General features: G+C 41.0%; 1 long non-coding RNA gene across 1 annotated transcript; it reads right to left on the bottom strand.

Moving 5' to 3' along the window:
* Nucleotides 1-19,719: 19,719 nt before the first annotated feature.
* LOC127317130 (uncharacterized) lies at nt 19,720-21,821 on the bottom strand. The gene is made up of 4 exons (XR_007860921.2): nt 21,716-21,821; nt 21,494-21,630; nt 21,026-21,136; nt 19,720-20,085 (listed from the first exon to the last, which is right to left on the bottom strand). It is a non-coding gene; the product is annotated as an uncharacterized lncRNA (long non-coding RNA).
* Between the last annotated feature and the right edge of the window lie 1,261 nt (nt 21,822-23,082).

The raw sequence follows: 23,082 nt of genomic DNA, 5'->3' as shown, positions 1-23,082 counted from the left end.
GGCCTCGATCCCTCTTGCTGAAACTAGGAACCCGAGAAGTTCTCCCGCAGGAACACCAAAGGAACACTTTGTCGGATTCAACTTAAGGCAGAACTTGTCAAGGTTGTCGAAAGTTTCCTTCAGATCCTCGATCAAATTTGACCCCTTTTTTGTTGTTATGACGGCATCGTCGATATATACTTGCACGTTTTTACCAATCTGTGTTGCAAGACACTTCTGCATCATCCGCTGATATGTTGCTCCCGCGTTTTTCAGACCAAAAGGCATTGTTCTATAGCAGAACACGCCATAAGGTGTTATAAAAGCTGTTTTGACCTCGTCGTCTTCTTTTAATCTGATCTGGTTATAACCAGAATATGCATCCAAGAAGGAAAGACATTCACATCCTGCCGTGGAGTCGATAATTTGATCGATTCTCGGGAGGGGAAAGTGATCTTTTGGACAATGTTTATTGAGACACGTAAAATCGACGCACATGCGAAGGACTTTCGTGTTTTTCTTTGGGACCAGTACTGGGTTAGCTACCCATGTGGCCTCCGTATGCAGTTCTTTGATGAAGCCAGCTTCTCTGAGTCGATTGATTTCTGACAGCATAGCCTTGCGGTTTGGTTCCGAAAAATGCCGCAAGGGTTGTTTGATTGGTTTCGCCACTGGATCCAAATTAAGGTGGTGCTCGGCAAGTTCCCTGGGTACTCCTGGCATGTCAGCTGGACACCATGCGAAGATTTCCCAGCACTCACAGAGGAGCTCGACGAGCGTGCTTTCCTATGCGAGATCCATGTTTTGTTGCAATGGATGTCGTTTTCTTGGGATCTGTCGGATGAATCTGGACCTCCTTAGAATCCTTAGTAATGTCAAAGGTTGGTTCCCTGAGTGGCCTCCCTGTGTCTGGCAACACATCATAATCAGTTGTTAGCCTTGACGCCATATATTCCGCCTGCATCCCGAAAGTCTCTGACAGTCGATGAAAGTCCTTGTCGCATTTATCAGCTAGCGCAAAACTGCCTTTTACTGTAATTGGTCCCTTGGGTCCAGGGAGCCTCCATAGCAAGTATGTATAGTGTGGTACCGCCATAAACCTGGCATATGCTGGTCGCCCCAACAAAGCGTGATACTGTGACGGGAAGTCCACAACTTCGAACTCCAATCTTTCTATCTTGTAGTTTTCTAGGGTTCCAAACTGAACGTCGAGATTGATTTTCCCCAACGGGTAACTTGGCTTGTCTGGTGTGATACCATGGAAACGTGTGTCAGTTGGTTTTAAGTTCGCCAGAGATATGTTCATCTTCCTTACTGTATCTGCATACATAAGGTTTAAACTGCTGCCTCCATCTATGAATACTCAAGAAACGTCGAATCCTGTGATCACCGCTGGTAAAATAAGTGCTGATTGCCCTGGTCGAGGAACTTGCTGCGGATGGTCCGCTATTGTGAAGACAATGTCCTGTCCTGAACAATTCAGGTACTCAATTGTTGGTGGAGGCATCTTTTCTGCCATAAATACTTGACGCGAGATTACTTTCTGGGCCCTGTTGGATGGCCTAGCTTTCTGAATCATCGAGACTGCGCTGTTGGCGTTGGGGTCGATATATGGAGGTGGGTGTGGTGCTGCCGCTATTCTGAGCTGGTGCCAATTTTCGTCCGTAATTGCGGGAGGAGGTGGAAGGTGGATCTCACTCCTTGGCCCCTGGGGGTTTCTATTTGTTGCTTGAGCATTAGCTTGCCCTGCAAATCTCAGCATTGCTTGAAAATTTCGACAGTCCTTCTGTAGATGTCCTGACTGCCTCTTCCCGTTATTATCAAGATAAAAATGCATTTTACACGGTCCGTTCATCATATCCTCGGGAGATACATATGGTCTCTGGAACCTTGGTCCATTATTTTGTATTGTTACGGGAATCATCTCTATTGTCGCCTCGCTGCTCGCTACTCCTTTGATAGTCATCTCGACTGTTTCCTCCAGTATTTCCTCGAAAACCAGCCGATATTTGGTCAGGAGCATCATAACTCGAGAACTGACGAGAGAATCGTCGTCTATTTTGAAAGTTTCGACTGCGGTCCTCCTCTGGCGACCTATGTCGGTTGTTGTGAACAGCATCTTCTCCATCTGCCCACCTGTTCGCTATTTCCATTAATGCTGATATTGTCCTTGGGTTGGTTCTCCCCAAGTCTTCGACAAAATCTCTCCATCGAATTCCTGCCACAAACGCATCTATTGCTCTCTCGTCAGATATGTTTTCTGCCGAGTTTTTGATGATATTCCACCTCTGGATGTATTTTCTCATTGATTCATCATATTTCTGCCTGCAAGCCCTCAACTCTTCTAGTGATGCGGGTTTTTTGCATGTGGATCAGAAATTCTTCACAAAAACGTCCTCGAAACTATCCCAACTGTCGCTGGACCCCGGAGGTAACTTCTTTATCCATGATCATGCTGCTCCACTCAAGTGTACTTGGATGCTTTGCATAGTTGTTGCTCTGGTTCCACCTATCAGCTTCACCGTCTCTAGATAATCAACTAACCAACCCTCGGGATCTTGTAGACCATCAATTTTTTTGAAATTGTCGGGTAGTTTAAACCGTGACGGGACTCGAGTTTTGCGGACTCGTCTCGTAAAGCATGGGAGTCCACACATATCCTCTTCATCAACTTCTGGTGAATGCCGATGCTCTCTTTTGTCCTGTCGCGCACTATCCACCCTTGCCCGAGCCACTGTATCTCTTGCCCCACTCGCTCTCGGGGGATCCTGCACTGCTACAGTAGGCCGTGGACTATTTTGCCTTGCAGCTCCTTCGGGAGGTGTAGTTGCGAATGCTGCTCCCATGGCTCCAAATCCTGCCATAGCCATGTTATACAGCGCTTCTCTTGGATCTCCAGGAGGTGGTCTAGATGCTAGGATGAAAGCTTGCATTGCCATGTATCCAGCTTCCGGTGTTTTGGGAATAATATTCCCCCTCATGTCGATTGACATAAAAGACATGTCGAGGTTTTGAACTAAGTTCTCTCTATCTGCCTCAGGTATGTTTTGCAGCCAAGATCTTGCTCTATTTCGAGCTTCTCTGTGACTATCTCCCGAAGTTCCTGAATGTCGGCTTAAATCCGCCCTTCGTCTGCTTGACGCGGAAGCCGCCTCCCTTCTTCTATTCAGGGCAGCTGTCTGTTTTTCTAATTCTCTGCTAACACGAGCAAGTCTGTATTGATAAGCTTGCAATTCTTCTTAAGTAGTAGCTGTGGTCATTGGTTCTGTACCATCCATAGCTCTTGCGGTTCTGTCTCACGCTTCTTGTGGGAGTTGAACCCTTAGACGTGGTGTAGGCCCAACATATTTAGTGCCTAAACCTCGCCTGAGATCAGCAAGATCGACATATGGGTTTCCCGCATCGTCGAAAGCCTCTGATGTCTCCGGCTCTGCTCGGCTTGCCTCTCCAATTGCATAGATCTGATGATACTTTGAACTTTGATATTTGTCAGGATTGGTGACACCATCATATAGATTGGTGAAGACCTTTCCAACAGTAATAGATCTGTCGATGAAGTTGAAGCTGTCGATGCTGTCTGAGTTGCTGCTTATATCAGAGTCCGCAGACGACTCGAAGGACATGTCGCCGAAGATCTTGGCGAGCTTTTCGCTTGCCATAGTGTTGATGAAATGTGGCAGCGAAATCTCCTCTTCGCCTGACTCGATTGACGCCGTTGAGTCCGAAAAATCGGAATCAACCGCCGATAATCCCAATGAGATCGGAACTTCGAGACGATACGATCCTTCCTTCTCAACACGGAAGCGGAACCTTCCGAAAGTCATCTCCATGGGCTCCTCCTGATTCGCATATGCATCCAAACGGGAGGGCGCGTGAGTAACAAAATCGACTAGATCAGTTTCGATCTGTTTACCTCTATCCATCGCGTTGCTTGCTACCGATGAAGTCGACGATCTTGAACGTGCCATCGAGATCAGCTCCTTGTCGCCTCTAATTCCCATAGACGGCGCCAATTGACAAGGGATTAACTTATCAATGCCTACATACTGTAGACTAGGGTTTAGTTGGAAGTAGAGGGCAAGTAGATCTCGAAGGTTTCAACCGAAAAGTACTCGATGATTAAGAAACTAGGGTTATGTTGACAATGGATTCGATCCTCTCTTCGTCCCTCGACTCCCCCTTATACAGGAGGCGGAGCCGAGGGTACCGTGTTACACAAGATTACAGATTCCGGGAGACTCTCAGAGTTCAACCCATAGAGTTATAAGTCTCTATATTTCCTAATACATCTCTAACTTTTCTTAATACTAACTGGGCTCCCGAACTTCATATTCGTCGACTTGTGGGCCTTCAGTAAACCCCGGGTACCATCTTTGGCAGGCCCATTGGGGATGCCTATGTCACTCTCTCTGTTTTTATTTTATTTTGTTTTGCTTATTTTACTTTTGTCTAGTTTATTTGTGCTTAGTTTATTTCTGCCTAGTATTATTTTGCTTAGTTTACTTTTGTCTAGTTTGTTTTTGTCTTGTTTTATTTTTCTTATATACCCGAAAATCCATAAAAATTTGAAAAACCGAAAAATTAAAAACTGTTGTTATGGAAGAAACCACAACCTGTATGGAGCTTATAGAATTATATATGAATTATAGAGAATCAAGAAAGGGTAAAGTCATGAGTGCCGTGTTAGAAAAATTGAATACAATTGCTAAAATCTTGCTTAAATGCCATGATATAAACTGTTGCTCTAAACAGGAAACTAAACATCTTAAATTCCAATGTGGCTTTAGTGAAGAAGTTTTAATTGTGAACTATCATTGGAATCACTATATTCATCTTGGGTTCGAAGAAGTAGAACAATTTGTTTTATTTATGGGAGCCTCTGAGATAGAATCCTTCATGGCTAAAAATTATGAAACTTGTATTGTTTGTAAGGACCTTAAAGATTATGTCTCTTCTATCCTTGATTATTGCATAGAACATTACATCAATAATCCTTATATCATTGATTGTAAAGAAAGACTCATTCATGCACAAGAATGCACTCACAATTTGCAGGAAGCTGTGAAAGAAGAAATTGATGAACCTGAAAGCTCATTGGATGAAAAAGAGGAGGAGAGTGATGAACAAAAGGAGGAAGAATGGATTAGCTACCCATGCCAACCTTCTAATGAGAGTAACTCTTTATCTCTTACACTATTTGATTGTCCTCCATGCTTACCAAAGGAGGATGAATGTTATGTTCCTGTGGATTCTCTTGAAATATTCCCTATGAGTAAAACTTGTGAGAATAATTATGCTACTATTATCTATGATAATCCATGCTATTTTGATAAATCTTATGATAATGCTTTGTTTGTGCCTGATATCGAAATGCATGGTACTAAAGAGTTTTGCTTAGCAAATGTTTATGATAAAGCTCTAGATGATGGTCCTATGTTACTTGATAATATTAATTGTACTACTAATGAAAATGGGATTGGAGAGGTCTTGACTTTATCTAGGAGTCCCATATCTCTTGAGAATGATCAATCATCTTGTTATAGATTTTTAAAAAGTGGGTTTGAAAGTTTTGATCCCACTATTTTTGAGCTTGATAAAAATTATGTGTTTGTAGATCATGAAAAGCATGTTGTATGTGATAGTTATATTGTTGAGTTTGTTCATGATGCTACTGGAAATTATTATGAGAAAGGAAAATATGGTTGTAGAAATTTTCATGGTACTAAAACACCTCTCTACATGCTGAAAATTTTGAAGTTGCTCGTGTTTTATCTTCCTATGCTTGTCACTTTGTTCTTCATGAATTTATTTGTGTACAAGATTCCTATGCATAGGAAGCGGGTTAGACTTAAATGTGTTTCGAATTTGCTTCTTGATGCTCCTTTTGCTTCATTTTCTATTTTCATGTGAGCATCATTAAAATCTTCTGCGCCTAGCTGAAAGGCGTTAAAGAAAAGCGCTTATGGGAGACAACCCATTATTTTATTTCTGAAAAAAAAATTATATTTGAGTCAAGGTGCTTGTTACTACTGTAGCAATACCTTTGTATCTTTATTTTCTTGCATTGTTGTGCCAAGTAAAGTCTTTGATAGAAAGTTGATACTAGATTTGGATTTCTGCGCAGAAACAGATTTTTAGCTGTCACGAATTTGAGTTTTTTCTCTCTGTAGAAGAATCTAAAAATTCTGAAAAAATTAATGAGTAATCCTCAGATATTGATGACCCACAAGTATAGGGGATCGCAGCAGTCTTCGTGGGTAGTAAAACCCAATTTATTGATTCGACACAAGGGGAGACAAAGAATACTTGAAAGCCTTAACAGCGGAGTTGTCAATTCAGCTGCACCTGGAAACAGACTTGCTCGCAAGAGTTTATCAGTAGTAACAGTTTTATAGCAATAACAGTAGTGAAATAACAGCAGCAGAGTAACAGAGACAGCAGTTGTGATTACAGTAAACAGCAGGATTAAAATACTGTAGGCACGGGGACGGATAACGGGCGTTGCATGGATGAGAGAAACTCATGTAACAATCAAGCAGGGCATTTGCAGATAATAATAAAACGGTGTCTAAGTACAAAGCAATCAATAGGCATGTGTTCCAATTATAGTCGTACGTGCTCGCAATGAGAAACTTGCACAACATCTTTTGTCCTACCAGCCAGTGGCAGCCGGGCCTCAAGGGAATCTACTGGATATTAAGGCACTCCTTTTAATAGAGCGCCGGAGCAAAGCATTAACACTCCGTGAACACATGTGATCCTCACATCACTACCATCCCCTCCGGTTGTCCCGATTTCTGTCACTTCGGGGCCATTGGTTCCGGACAGCGACATGTGTATACAACTTGCAGGTAAGACCATAAACAATGAATATCATGATGAAATAATAACATGTTCAGATCTGAGATCATGACACTCGGGCCCTAGTGACAAGCATTAAGCATAACAAGTTGCAACAATATCATCAAAGTACCAATTACGGACACTAGGCACTATGCCCTAACAATCTTATACTATTACATGACCAATCTCATCCAATCCCTACCATCCCCTTCAGCCTACAGCGGGGGAATTACTCACACATGGATAGGGGAAACATGGCTGGTCGATGGAGAGGCGTCGGTGGTGATGATGGCGATGATCTCCTCCAATTCCCCGTCCCGGCGGAGTGCCAGAACGGAGACTTCTGGCTCCCGAGACGGAGTTTCGCGATGTGGCGGCGTTCTGGAGGGTTTCTGGCGACTTCGACTTCTCTCTGTGCGTTTTTAGGTCGAGGGCGATAAGTAGTCCGAAGGAGGGCGTCGGGGGCCGACCGAGGCCGCCACACACTAGGGCCGCGCGGGCCCCTCCTGGGCCGCGTCGGCCTAGTGTGTGGGGCCCTCGTGCCCCCACCTGGCTTGCCCTTCTGGCTCCGTAAGTATTCTGGGAAAATAGGACCTTCTGTATAAATTCCGAGGTTTTTCCTGAAAGTTAAATTTCTGCACAAAAACGAGACACCAGAACAGTTCTGCTGAAAACAGCGTTAGTCCGTGTTAGTTGCATCCAAAATACACAAATTAGAGGCAAAACAACAGCAAAAGTGTTCGGGAAAGTAGATACGTTTTGGACGTATCAACTCCCCCCAAGTTTAGCTTATTGCTTGTCCTCAAGCAATTCAGTTAACAACTGAGCGATAAAAGAACTTTCACGAACACATTTGTTCATATGATGTAAATATTCTCATGCTATGGCTAACACTTAGGCAGTTCATAATAAGATACATGCAAATAAGATCATCTAATAGCTATATCAATCATGGAAAGGTACCAACAATTAATAATAAGCATCATGAATCATGTATACAAGCAGGATTGCAATGTTCATAAAAGAGTATGATAGAGTGGTATCTCGCTTGCCCATATTTGATCAGCAAAACATAAATGCTCAGGCACCTCTGAAGTTCATAGAAAGACTAGAAATAGTGATTGTCAAAGATAAAAGCATCAAAGTTATACCACAATCAATCATATTTTGAGACAAGCATATTATACTAAGAATGACAGTTGTGCTCTCAAGAAAGTGCTCAAAGAAAGGATGGAGACACAACATAAAAGTAAAAGATTGACCCTTCGCAGAGGGAAGCAGGGATTAACATGCGCTAGAGCTTTTCATTTTTGAAACAGGAGTAAAATTATTTTGAGAGGTGTTTGTTGTTGTCAACGAATGGTAATGGGTACACCAACTACCTCGCCAACCGGACTTCCAAGAGCGGCTCCCATGAGGGACGTTATCTCTACCAGCAAGGTAGATCATCCCTCTTCTCTTTTGTTTACACATGTATTTTAGTTTTATTATGGGTGACACTCCCCCCAACCTTTGCTTACACAAGCCATGGCTAACCGAATCCTCGGGTGCCTTCCATCAATCTCATACCATGGAGGAGTGTCTATTTGCAATTAAGTTGCTTACTGATGAATCAGAGCAAAACATGTGAAGAGAATTATTAGTGAAAGTTGATTAATCGGGGCTGGGAACACCATTGCCAGCTCTTTTTGCAAAATTATTGGATAAGCGGATGTGCCACTAGTCCATATGAAAATCCGTCAAGAGTAAATGACAAGGTTGAAAGTTAAACACCACATACTTCCTCATGAGCTATGAAACATTAACACAAATTAAGAAGCATTTTGAAGGTTTAAAGGTAGCGCATGAGAATTTACTTGGAATGGTTTGAAATGCCATGCATAGGTATTTATGGTGGACACTCTGGGATAACTTGGTTTTCATGTGTTTGGAGGCACGAGCAGCATTTCTGCTCAGTACAAGTGAAGGCTAGCAAAAGACTAGGGAGCGACAAATCAAGAGAGCAGTAACTGTCATAATCATGCTTGCGGCAAAATAAATTAACTGAGGCATAAAAGTGATACAAGAACTCTGAAGCAATGTAAATCATCGAGGCTTAATTGACTTTTGTTCAGTCATATGCATGCGTGAGCATGTGCCAAGTTAATTCAAACGAATTATTCAGAGGAGGATACCACAATATCATACCTATCTATGAATAAAACAATGCAAGCAAACATCCATGACATGCTACTCAGATTAATAAATTGGAGCTAAACATGAGAGATCATGAACTACTAGACTTTCTTAAATGACATATACCTCACATGAACCAACTAAGCATGCTCACATGGATGAGTATATGTACAAAAATGAAAACAAATAGAGTTCATACCAGCCTCTCACCACAATCAGATTGTCGTAGATCGTCATTATTGCCTTTTCACTTGTGTAGCTTGGATAATATGAAATGAAAACCACGCTCCAGCCACCGAAGACCATTGAACTCATAATGAACTTTACAAAACCAAAGAAGAGCAGCAAATATTTTTGGTGTTTTCGAATTTGAGAACAAGAACAAAAGGAAACAAGCAAACAAAGCAAAATCTTTTTGGGTTTTCTTATAGCAAACTAGCAATAGCAAATAAAGCGAAGCAAATGCAAGAAACCAAGATAAACAAATGGTGAAGAGAAACAACAGAAATATTTTTGGTCTTTTTGTGTTTTAAGAAGGAAACAAAGCAACAACAAGAAAATGAAAACTAAAAGAAACACAGAAAAACAAGATGGCAGAAATCTGCCAAAACCTGACAGCAGTACAGAAATCGATTTTTACAAAAATCTTACATTGCTCAGCTCGAAAAGTGTTCAACTAATGAAAGTTAGATAATAACCTGGGGAACATGCACAAAAATTGGCAGCTCAAAATAACGTTCTGGCTGTGCGCACGAATGTTTTTGGTAACAGTCCAGAATCTGTTTTCAGGCAGCACTTCCCCAAATATCATCTCCCTCTCATTAGAAAACCACTCAAAGAAACTAAACAAGTATGTACAAGTATCCAGCAACCATAATATGCAAAGAATGAGTGATGCCGGTATACCTCCCCCAAGCTTAGGCTTTTGGCCTAAGTGGAGTTCAACCCCAGCGAGGGTCTGGGTTCCACGCCGGTGGATCATACATGGAGTAGTCATAATAAGGTACCGATGCAGAAGAAAAACGTGGAGGTTCCTCATACCCAGCTTGTGGATGCGAAGAACTCGCTGCATCGGATGACGAATCGAGGTGTTCCTCGGCCTCCTCCGTGTTGCCTCTTGCACGATGGCCTCCTCCCTCTACGTATGCATTAACTGCACTTTCCGTGACTGACCAATCCTCCCTGGAATCAAGGTTAAAAAGAGAAGGTGCAGGCAATCCTACTAATTTTTCAACTTTCTTAGTTATTCTCCAAGATTTCTTGTAAATTGTTATTCTCTAAGACAGGTTGCTCAAATTAGATGAATCAGAAACAAATTCATGCTTAATCATGGAGGCTATGTCAAGTTTCTCTAGGGGGAGCTGAATATCAAGATGGTGAGGTTCTACACCATGCATAGCTAATAAGCGAGAGGCGATGAGACCTCCACAAATTCCTCCCTTCTCATGGTTAGTAGCAAGTCTATTGGCTATCAAAGCACCCAAGTTGTAAGTCCTATCACCTTGTAATGCAGCAGCTAGAAAGGCTAGATCCTGGATAGATATTTTACTTCCATTCTTTCTTGCTAGAACGCACTTGGTGATGAAATAAGCAAAATAACGAATAGCTGGGAAATGAATGCTACTGATTTTACCACCATCCTCTGAGAAGCTTCTCCCATGACAAATCATCTTGAAGAGATCCAAGAACTCTTGCGGCGATCCCTTTATCTTCTCGCATGATCCCCATTGCGGCACTCTGATTGCTGCACAAAAATCATTGAATGGCAAGTTGACAGTTTTATTATAAATTCTTTACTGAACCATGGGGTTAGATCGTGACCAATTGAATTTAAAATCTTGCACTACTGACATAGTCAGTTTTGCATATTGGCATGGTTCACCATCAACAAAATCATCCAATCCTGCACGAGAGATTAGTCTTTGAACATCTTGTAAAATCCCCGCACTTCTCATAAAATCCACGCATGGGTAATAAGCGGGGTATACTCCTTCTTCTCGGTGAACTCTCATGACCTGTTGCACCTCTAATTCTTGTTGGTTGAGTTGGTGCCTACTCCCTTCCATTTTCTGAAATTTTTCAACAAACAATATAAAACTTGATTTGGTGACATATAATTGAGGGAAACTACCATAGGAACTTGCTAGAGTACTAATCATGCATCAAAACTAGTTTCTACCACTTAGAACAAGCATGCAAGCTCACTAAACATGTTACCTACAGCAGCAAAATATGCAAGATATACTCCACCAAACAAAATTCTACTTGAAGGGTTGGAGGAGTCACATACCGAAGAGCAAATGTGCCAAATTTCAGACAGAAATCTGGGCTGAGCAAAGAGATCGAGAAATCTGGAGCTCTTGAGCAAAAACACGAGTGAGAGGAAGCTGGTGTCGATTTTTTCGGGAGAGAGAAGAGTGTGGGAGGAAGAGATGCTAAAGTGGGGTAAAGGGGGGCCCACACACCAGGGTGGCGCGCCCCCCTTGCTGGCCGCGCCAGCCTGTGGGGTGCCACCCTGGGATGCCCCACTGGTCATCCCCAGGTGCTCCCAGGCGCCTCGTCGAAAAATAGGACCAACGGTATAATTTTTGTGAATTTTTGAAAACTTTGAAAAATGCACATTTCTGGGTATTAAGTTTATTATTACTGGCCAGGAATTTTTTTAAAATCTCTAATTAACTAAGGAACTTTGCAAAATAAAAGTGCTACAGCAAGTAGAACAAGTGGAGGAAGAAAGAGATGTTGTTTACCTCCTCTATGCATATAAAAAGTATTTGTTAACAAGGTTGATCAAGTCTTGCCACCAAATAAATTTTACATAGCATAAGAAGAAATAAACCTCAAATCAATCATGTTACCTTGAATTGTATTGATATGGATCCAATCACAAGAGTTTGATATTCTTCTTTAGGCTCATATATAGGACAATCGATAGTTCCGACTTTGATAGTTCTCACATTAGAAATAGTATTAACTCCACATGCTTTTTCAATCCTCTTGGGGAAATAGACGGTGTGCTCCCTATCATCAACATTGAAAGTAACCTTTCCTTTATTGCAATCAATAACAGCCCCTGCGGTGTTAAGAAAGGGTCTCCCAAGAATAATAGACATATTATCATCTTCAGGCATTTCCAACACAACAAAATCAGTTAATATCAAGCAGTTATTAGTAACTTGAACAGGAACATCCTCACATATACCAACAGGAATAGCAGTAGATTTATCAGCCATTTGCAAAGATATATCAGTAGGTATCAACTTATCTAAGTAAAGTCTGTTATAAAGAGAAAAAGGCATAACACTAACACCGGCTCCCAAGTCACATAGAGCAGTTTTAACATAATTATTCTTAATAGAACAAGGAATAGTAGGTATACCTGGGTCGCCCAACTTCTTTGGAACTTTGCCATTAAAAGAGTAATTAGCAAGCATAGTGGAAATCTCCTCATTAGGAATTTTCCTTTTGTTAGTAACAATATCTTTCATATACTTTGAATAAGGAGGCAATTTAATAGCATCAGTCAAAGGGATTTGCAAGAATAAAGGTTTCATCCAATCACAAAATTTATTATAGTGTTCTTCTTCCTTTGATTTTAGTTTCTTAGCAGGAAAAGGTATTTGCTTTTGCACCCATGGTTCCCTTTCATTACCATGTTTCTTAGCAATAAAATCTTCTTTAGTATAGTTTTTATTTTTATCTTGCTTTTCAGGTTCATCTTCAACTTCTTCTTTATCAGAAACATCATTCTTATCATTACCAATATTATTATCATGTTCATTACCACTTTCAGTTTCAGCATCAGAAATAGAAATACTATTAGGATCATTAACAGGTTCAGAGGATTCTACAACATTTTTATGTTTCTTCTTCTTTTTCTTAGAAGGAGCACTAGGTTCAATGCGTTGAGAATCTTGCTCAATTCTTTTGGGATGCCCTTCAGGATATAGAGGATCCTGGGTAGAGACACCACCTCTAGTTGTTACTTCATAAGCATGTTTCTTTTTAGAATTTTTTTGTAATAAGTCATTTTGCACTTTAGTGAGTTGATCAATTTGAGTTTGAACCATTTGAAAATGTTTAACAAGCATCTTAACATCATTGGAGGTTCTCTCCACAATATCATGCAAATTGCTAATAGCTTGAGAATTTTCCATTAGATGATTCTCTACTCTCATATTAAAATTTTCTTGCTTAACAATATAATTATCAAACTCATCTAAGCATTGCGCAGGAGGTTTTGAATACGGAATATCTTCCCTAGTAAAGCGCTGAAGGGATTTTACCTCAATCATGGATGAAGGGGGAATTATCTCACATATATCTTCTATGGGAGGTAGATTCTTCACATCTTCAGATTTAATACCTTTCTCCTTGAGAGACTTCTTGGCTTCCCTCATATCTTCATCATTCAATTTAATTAAACCCCTCTTCTTCAATATTGGCGTTGGAGTTGGTTCAGGTGTAGTCCAATCATCATGATTCCGGCCTATTTTAGCCAATAATTCTTCAGCTTCGTCTGGAGTTCTTTTCCTGAAAACACAACCAGCACAACTATCCAGGTATGCCCTAGACTCAATGGTTAGTCCACTATAATATATCAAGTAGATCATTCTTTTCTAAATCATGTCCAGGTCGAGCTCTGATAAGAGAACAAAATCTTTCCCAAGCTTCAGGCAATTTCTCTTCATCTCCCTGGTCAAATCTATAAATTTTCTGTAAAGCAACATGTTGAGCACTAGCAGGAAAGTATTTTCGAAAGAAAACATCACGCAAATCAGTTGGACTTTTAATAGAACCAGGAGGCAAATTATTATACCAAGCTTTAGCATCATCCTTTAATGAGAAAGGAAAAATTTTAGCGACAAAATAAGTACGCATCTTGATATCATCAGAAAACAAACTACTCATAGAAGAAAGTTCAATCATGTGTTCTACAACACTTTCTTTTTCAGTACCACAAAAGGGTGCTTTCTCTACAATAGCTATATGAGATAAATCAAGAGAGAAATCATAATCTTTATCCTTAATGCATATAGGAGATGTGGCAAATTTAGGATCAGGAGATAACTTATGTCTAACAGTATATTGTGTGAGAAACTTTTTAATTTTACTTGCATCAGCAGTAGCATTGCATCTATTAATTAAATCATCATTAAGCTCCACATAATCTTCATCAGGATCATCACTCGAATAATCAAGTTCAGGTGAATTAACAGGTGTAGTAGCATCAGGAGTTTCAGTATTTTCAATTTGTCTAGACCTAGCAATTGTAGCATCTAAAAAGGATCCCAATGAACCACTATCATCAAGCACAGCAGAAACATTATCAATATCATAAGAATTTTCAGATTCAGCAGAAGTACCAGCAAGTGAAGCTTGTGGCGGTGAAACAAGTTTATCAATCACAGATGGTGAATCAAGAGCAGCAGAGGTACTCAGAGTTGTACCTTTTCTTGTAGTGGATGGTAATATGGCGACTTTAGGATCGCGAGTTTTACCCATGATGGAGAATTTGCAGCGAACAATATCAATCCAAGTGAACTTCCAAATAAAGCTATGCTCCCCGGCAACGGCGCCAGAAAACAGTCTTGATGACCCACAAGTATAGGGGATCGCAGCAGTCTTCGCGGGTAGTAAAACCCAATTTATTGATTCGACACAAGGGGAGACAAAGAATACTTGAAAGCCTTAACAGCGGAGTTGTCAATTCAGCTGCACCTAGAAACAGACTTGCTCGCAAGAGTTTATCAGTAGTAACAGTTTTATAGCAATAACAGTAGTGAAATAACATCAGCAGAGTAACAGAGACAGCAGTTGTGATTACAGTAAACAGCAGGATTAAAATACTGTAGGCACGGGGACGGATAACGGGCGTTGTATGGATGAGAGAAACTCATGTAACAATCAAGCAGGGCATTTGCAGATAATAATAAAACGGTGTCTAAGTACAAAGCAATCAATAGGCATGTGTTCCAATTATAGTCGTACGTGCTCGCAATGAGAAACTTGCACAACATCTTTTGTCCTACCAGCCGGTGGCAGTCGGGCCTCAAGGGAATCTACTGGATATTAAGGCACTCCTTTTAATAGAGCGCCGGAGCAAAGCATTAACACTCCGTGAACACATGTGATCCTCACATCACTACCATCCCCTCCGGTTGTCCCGATTTCTGTCACTTCGGGGCCATTGGTTCCGGACAGCGACATGTGTATACAACTTGCAGGTAAGACCATAAACAATGAATATCATGATAAAATAATAACATGTTCAGATCTGAGATCATGGCACTCGGGCCCTAGTGACAAGCATTAAGCATAACAAGTTGCAACAATATCATCAAAGTACCAATTACGGACACTAGGTACTATGCCCTAACAATCTTATACTATTACATGACCAATCTCATCCAATCCCTACCATCCCCTTCAGCCTACAGCGGGGGAATTACTCACACATGGATGGGGGAAACATGGCTGGTCGATGGAGAGGCGTCGGTGGTGATGATGGCGATGATCTCCTCCAATTCCCCGTCCCGGCGGAGTGCCAGAACGGAGACTTCTGGCTCCCGAGACGGAGTTTCGCGATGTGGCGGCGTTCTGGAGGGTTTCTGGCGACTTCGACTTCTCTCCGTGCGTTTTTAGGTCGAGGGCGATAAGTAGTCCGAAGGAGGGCGTCGGGGGCGGACCGAGGCCGCCACACACTAGGGCCGCGCGGGCCCCTCCTGGGCCGCGCCAGCCTAGTGTGTGGGGCCCTCGTGCCCCCACCTGGCTTGCCCTTCTGGCTCCGTAAGTATTCTGGGAAAATAGGACCTTCTGTATAAATTCCGAGGTTTTTCCTAAAAGTTGAATTTCTGCACAAAAACGAGACACCAGAACAGTTCTGCTGAAAACAGCGTTAGTCCGTGTTAGTTGCATCCAAAATACACAAATTAGAGGCAAAACAACAGCAAAAGTGTTCGGAAAAGTAGATACGTTTTGGACATATCAGATATGTACGCAACTTTCATTCAACTGGAGCTTTTCCATCTGAGCATGTTAAGTGCCTCGAAAAAATTCGTCTTTACGGACTGTTCTGTTTTGATAGATTCTGCCTTTTATTTCGCACTGCCTCTTTTACTGTGTTTGAGTGGGTTTCTTTGCTCCATTAAATTTCAGTAGCCTTGGGTAATGTCCAGAAGTGTTGGGAATGATTGTGTCCTTGCTGAACATGTCAACTTTTGATTATGCACTAACCCTCTAATGAGATTGCTTTGAGTTTGGTGTGAAGGAAGTTTTCAAGGATCAAGAGAGGAGGATGATATAATATGATCAAGAAGAGTGAAAAGTCTAAGCTTGGGGATGCCCCCGTGGTTCATCCCTGCATATTTCGAGAAGACTCAAGCGTCTAAGCTTGGGGATGCCCAAGGTATCCCCTTCTTCATCAACAACTTATCAGGTCACCTCTAGTGAAACTATATTTTAATTCCGTCACATCTTATGTGCTTTACTTGGAGCGTCTGTGTGCTTTTATTTTCGTTTTGTTATTTTAGTTTTCTGAATAAATTCGGATCCTAGCAATCCTTGTGTGGGAGAGAGACACGCTCCGCTTTTTCATATGAACACTTGTGTTCTTCGTTTTATTTTTTCATGTTCATGGCGAAAGCTAAAAGCTGCAGCACTTATTGCTATTTGGTTGGAAATAGAAAATGCTTCATGTGGTAATTGGTATATTGTCTTGAATAATTTGATACTTGGCAATTGTTTTGAGCTCTCAAGTAGATCATGTTTAAGCTCTTGCATCATGTAGTTTAAACCTATTAGTGGAGAACTACCGTAGAGCTTGTTGAAATTTGGTTTGCATGATTGGTCTCTCTAAGGTCTAGATATTTTCTGGTAAAAGTGTTTGAGCAACAAGGAAGACAGTGTAGAGTCTTATAATGCTTGCAATATGTTCTTATGTAAGTTTTGCTGTACCGGTTTATACTTGTGTTTGCTTCAAACAACCTTGCTAGCCAAAGCCTTGTACTGAGAGGGAATGCTTCTCGTGCATCCAAAACCTTGAGCCAAAACCTATGCCATGTGTGTCCACCATAACTACCTACTATGTGGTATTTTTCTGCCATTCCAAGTAAATACTTCATGTGCTACCTTTAAACAATTCAAAACTTTATTACTCCTTATTTGTGTCAATGTTTTATAGCTCATGAGGAAGTATGTGGTGTTTTATCTTTCAATCTTGTTGGGCGGACTTTCACCAATGGACTAGTGGCATATACATCCGCTTATCCAATAATTTTGCAAAAAGAGCTGGCAACGGGGTGCCCAACCCCAATTAATTAACTTTCATTAATAATTCTCTTCACATGTTTTGCCCTGATTTATCAGTAAGCAACTTAATTTTGCAATAGACACTCCTCCATGGTATGTGAAATGTTGGAAGGCACCCGAGGATTCGGTTAGCCATGGCTTGTGAAAGCAAAAGGTTGGGAGGAGTGTCATCTATAAATAAAACTAAAATACATGTGTAAACAAAAGAGAAGAGGGATGATCTACCTTGCTGGTAGAGATAACGTCCTTCATGGGAGCCGCTCTTTGAAAGTCTGTTTGACAAGGGGGTTAGAGTGCCCACTACCATTCGTTGACAACAACAAACACCTCTCAAAACTTTATTTTTATGCTCTCTTTATGATTTCAAAACTTGAAAAGCTCTAGCACATGATTTAATCACTGCTTCCCTCTGCGAAGGGCCTTTCTTTTACTTTATGTTGAGTCAGTTTACCTACTTCTTTCTATCTTATAAGCAAACACTTGTGTCAACTGTGTGGATTGATTCTTACATGCTTGCTTATTGCACTCATCATATTACTTTGTGTTGACAATTATCCATGAGATATACATGTTGAAAGTTGAAAGCAATTGCTGAAACTTAAATCTTCCTTTGTGTTGCTTCAAAACCTTTTATTAAGAATCAATTGCTTTATGAGTTAACTCTTATGCAAGACTTTTTGATGCTTGTCTTGAAAGTACTATTCATGAAAAGTTTTTGTTATATGATTCAGTTGTTTAGTCATTATCTTTTTGTTAGCAAACAATAGACCATTGCTTTGAGTCACTTCATTCATCTCATATGCTTTACAATAGTATTGATCAAGATTATGTTGGTAGCATGTCACTTCAGAAATTATTCTTTTTATCGTTTACCTACTCGAGGGCGAGTAGGAACTAAGCTTGGGGATGCTTGATATGTCTCCAACGTATCTATAATTTCTTATGTTCCATGCTAGTTTTATGACAATACCTACATGTTTTATTCACACTTTATAATGTTTTTATGCATTTTCTGGGACTAACCTATTAACAAGATGCTACAGTGTCAGTTCCTGTTTTCTGCTGTTTTTGGTTCCAGGAAAGCTGTTCGGGCAATATTCTCGGAATTCGACGAAACAAAAGCCAAACCTCCTATTTTTCCGAGGGACACACGGAGCCAGAAGGGCAAGCCTGGGGGAGGCCCACGGCCTCCTCCCCATGCAGCCGCGTGGCCAGGCCCATATGCGCGCCGGCGTGTGGGGAGCCCACCTCGGGACTCCACCGACATCGCCCCTTGGCCTATTTATTCCCCCACGACGCGAAAACCCGAGATATATCTATCATACTCCAGAAAGACTCCCAGAGCGCCGCCGCCATCGCGAAACCTAGTTTCGGGGGTCAGAAGTTCCTGTTTCGACACCCTGCCGGGACGGGGATCGACCCCCGGAGCCTTCTCCATCGACGCCACCGCCTCCATCATGCTCCGTGAGTAGTTCCCCCATGGACTACGATTTCTAGCAGTAGCTAGTTGGTACTCTCTCTCCCATGTACTTCAATACAATGATCTCATGAGCTGCCTTACATGATTGAGATCCATGTGATGTAATCGGTGTTGTGTTTGTTGGGATCCGATGAATTGTTACATTATGATCAGTCTATCTATAAAGTTTGTGAAGTTATTGTTGCTGCAATCTTGTTGTGTTTAATGCTTGTCACTAGTGCATGAGTGGCATGATCTTAGATTTAAGCTCTATAATTATTGCTTAGATTGTATCTACAAGTTGTTTGTACATGTCTATGTCCGGAACCCGAGGCCCCAGAGTGACAACAACTGGGATAACTGGAGGGGATGGCTTAGATATGAGGATCACATGTTTTCACCAAGTGTTAATGCTTTGCTCCGGTGCTCTATTAAAAGGAGTACCTTAATTACCAGTAGATTCCCTTGAGGCCCGGCTGCCACCGGCTGGTAGGACAAAAGATGTTATGCAAGTTTCTCATTGCGAGCACGTATGACTATATATAGAAAACATGCCTACATGATTAATAAACTGGATGTTCTGTCTTAATGCTATAACTAGCAGGGTGGCCCGCGAATTCGCAGGGCTAGACAATCTTTAGGCGGTAGATATCTTATGGACATTATCTGTTTTCTATTCATTTTTAAATTTTTATTCAATATTAATATACATGTTTTATATTTTATTTGTGTTTTAATCCAACTGTTATGATCACTAAATATATGTTTTTTTCTTCCAGCTGTTAATTTGTCGGTTAGATTTTCATTCCGGAAATATTAACTGCCACATTTTGTTTTGCTACGATTATTTGCTTGGCTAAAACAATTACCCGTCTCTATTTTTTCTTAAAAGGGCCTCCTAGTACGTTTTGATTCGTAAAACTGCGGACTTGCTCAAGTGATAGAAAAATGACAGGTAATTAGGAACAACTTATGATAACTGAAAATTCATGAATTATTCAAGGAGAACATGTGCATCATCTTCAGTACGTTTGAAATAGAAACAATAGGCATCAACCTCAAGCTGGATGTGTTGAGTTCATACACTTTTTCAGTGAACAATTCATCCACACAATATTACTTGAAACACACCTTCAGGGCCTTCACATCCTCGTCTATGATTTCAGAGTCTGAAATAAAATATATTGGACAACTGAAACAGATGCACCAATCTAAGTACCTCCGCAGCAAAGCTGAATACCAAAGTATGCTAGCTTCATATTTTGTTGTCTCAAATCAATAAAGCATAATTGCCGTCTCACCCATGCCCATCGTTCTAGCTGCATTCAGAACATCTCAAGGAAAAGTTATACTGCCTTATTATTTTGCTATCAACAGATAATCTGGAAGAGCATAAGGAAAGTAGCATGTGATTAGAGAGCAAACTGAATCTACAAACATTGAGAGTGAATTGTGTCCGTCCACAGATTTTGGTAGTCATCTATATATGTACCTCGTCCTGAACCCTAGAACCAAATATTGGTACAGCTCATTGCAGAACCAGCGTACGAAGTTTCGCTCGTCGTCTTTGATTCCCTTGGAAACTTAAGTAACTTCTCTCTAACTTAGGCGCATGGTACCAGCAGTTTCAACATTTCGAACTGGTATGCATGTACGTATATAGGATTTGCCTTTAGTAATTAATCAGTCTCGTCAGATCAGAAAATATCGATGGATAAACACTGAATAGTTAGTATGACGGCCTCCTATTCAAGTACGACTGCTAGCAATCAATCAGTTCATCGCGGACTGGCGAGGGGCACGCCGATATTATATCATAACTACAGATTCATTCTGTAAACCCAACAAACATAGATATTACGGATTTCATATAGATTCAGTGCCAAGAACTGGTCTACCGTGTTCATAATACCAAATTTATATAATATGAAAAATACATTTTAATATTATGGTTATGTATCAAAAATATAATAAGAATTTATAATACATAGTTTTCATTTTGATCATGTCAAAAACAAAGAAAAACAGTGTGTGTTTTCTAGTTTGAAGAAACCTTTGGGTAGCCCTGTGAGGTTGACATAAAAAGAAGTGCATGTTGTATGCATGTAGATATTACACTTTTTAGAGCATTGATGGATGACTCCCATGTACCATTCATAATCTTTTCAAGTAGATGATAGATTCATATCCGAGTATGGCATATATCTTCAAAATGCATAATCATGATAAGTAGGTCATTCATGTTTAATTCAAACTTACATTGGTGCATCTGTTGCTCCACTGCATCGACCGCACGGATGTTTTGAGCAAAGGGTGCATCACGCCGCCATGGAAATCTTGCTCACCCACATTTGCCTAAATCTTCCATAGCTGCAAGTATCACCCAATTTGAGCATCATTAATGAATCTGGCTCAACTGAAAAACACACCTTGAAGTTTAAATAACACTGTGGTATTTCCAAAATATACAAAGCCTTATAAGTTCGCTTCTTTTGTCAGATATAAAATTTGAAGTTTTATTCTATATATTGTCTCACATTACTGATAAGTTTCCTTCTGCAGCCAAAAGCGGAAGATAACCCTTTCTCAATTCTCAGTAAGATTGATTTCACAACAGAGTATGATGAATTCTTATGTGTGACATTGAAGGAAAGTATCTGGGACAATTGGAAAGGAGGCGCAGCGAGTAGTTACCCTACTTGCTGACAGTATCGTCATCCCCCTTACCATGCCCCTGTGCCAACATATTCCGCATGTGATTCTTCGACAACCAAACTGAGCGCTATCCATCTGCTGCATCTTAGAACATCAGTCGTGGACTGGAGAAGGGTAGTCTGCAGCAGTGAGGTAGAGGAAGGAATATTCTGCAGAACATCAGCAACAGCTGATTTGGAAGAGTGGTGCAAGTAGAGGCATGAGACATGCCGACCAATTTAGAAAACAACTCACACAATTCACTTTCCCATTGAACATAAACTTCAGAAGTTGATATATACCATGAAAAGCCAACTCCATCCTTTCACCAAACAGACAACTATCTGAATGGAACTCAGTGTGTTATAAGAATTATTAAAATGCCATATTAGGCAAGAAAGAGAGAAACGAAGAGATACCTGGACAATTTTAGAAAAGGGCCTCCGTATTCTATAAAAAGTACTCTCCCATATGGGCAGCATCTTCATGGTCTCTTGACTTCTATCGATAACAACCATGGTTCTTATTATCATCTCAAACTGAATAGGTCTGAATTTCGAAGATGAGAGCATGTAGCATACCAGTTTTTCAGCCTAGGAAAGATGCCTACTCTAAAAAAAGATCATGATGAAGCTGGAGACGTGAAAATTGGGAGAGAATACCATGATACCTGGTGAACGGTTACGACAGACATCATAAAGAAAAGCGGCGGGCTGGCAATCAGTCGAGGATGCAGGCTATATCTAACAAAACCATCATCAAGTGGTGGGACTGCACATAGATGCGTGGCATGCACCATAAACTTCGACCAGTGCAATCGATGAGAAATCAGCGCCGCTGGGAAGCTGTGTTGCGGCCGGCAGAAGTAATCTGCTCCGTACTTCCATCATGATTGACGACACGCGTATTGATGATGAGTAGGTACAGCCAGGCGAAAAATTATAAGCACAAACAGAATTTCTGAACTGCAACCATGCCATGATCAATCAAGATTCGTGTCAGTAGCGCATCGGCCTGCCTGCTTTTGTATCAATCTAACAGGGTAAAAATAAAAAAACATAGCTATGTCTAGGTGATAAACTTGCTTGGATGATTGTCGACGGAATGCAAAAAGATGGGACCCGATTAAACTTACAGCAGATTGTCTTGCTAGCTCAGTGTTGTGATGGTGCTAGTGCTATACCAATATTCACCGTGTCATTAGCACACATACGCCACCCAAAATACCCACATTCACCACAATTAGAGCTGCTGCGCATTCAATCTGAAGGCCATCTCAATCTATCTTGCCAGAGCTGATTCAAGACGTGAGGAACACGATGGGTGTTGCACCTCCTCTTTGGTATGCGCCCCTCTTTGGTATGCGCCACAGAGAGGAACAATGACGACCAGTAGAACAATTTCGACAGAAAACGCGGCGAGAGCCTGCTATTCCTCGCGATTCAGCTGTGGCCTAGGGGAAGGATAAGAACTTGATCCGGATAAATTGAAAATAGTATTCATCTCACGGACTGAGCTGCCATAAGCCCAAAGAGCCAGAGGAAACATTATAAGCACAAACAGATTTTCTCATCTCCAATCAACATCAATCTAGATTCGTGAAAATCCCTGGTGGTCAAAAC

This window comes from Lolium perenne, chromosome 7, assembly GCF_019359855.2.
Source record: "Lolium perenne isolate Kyuss_39 chromosome 7, Kyuss_2.0, whole genome shotgun sequence".
In the NCBI taxonomy this organism is placed as follows: domain Eukaryota; kingdom Viridiplantae; phylum Streptophyta; class Magnoliopsida; order Poales; family Poaceae; genus Lolium; species Lolium perenne.
The sequence above is the reverse complement of the archived record's forward strand: the minus strand, read 5'-3'. Positions and strand labels throughout refer to the sequence as shown.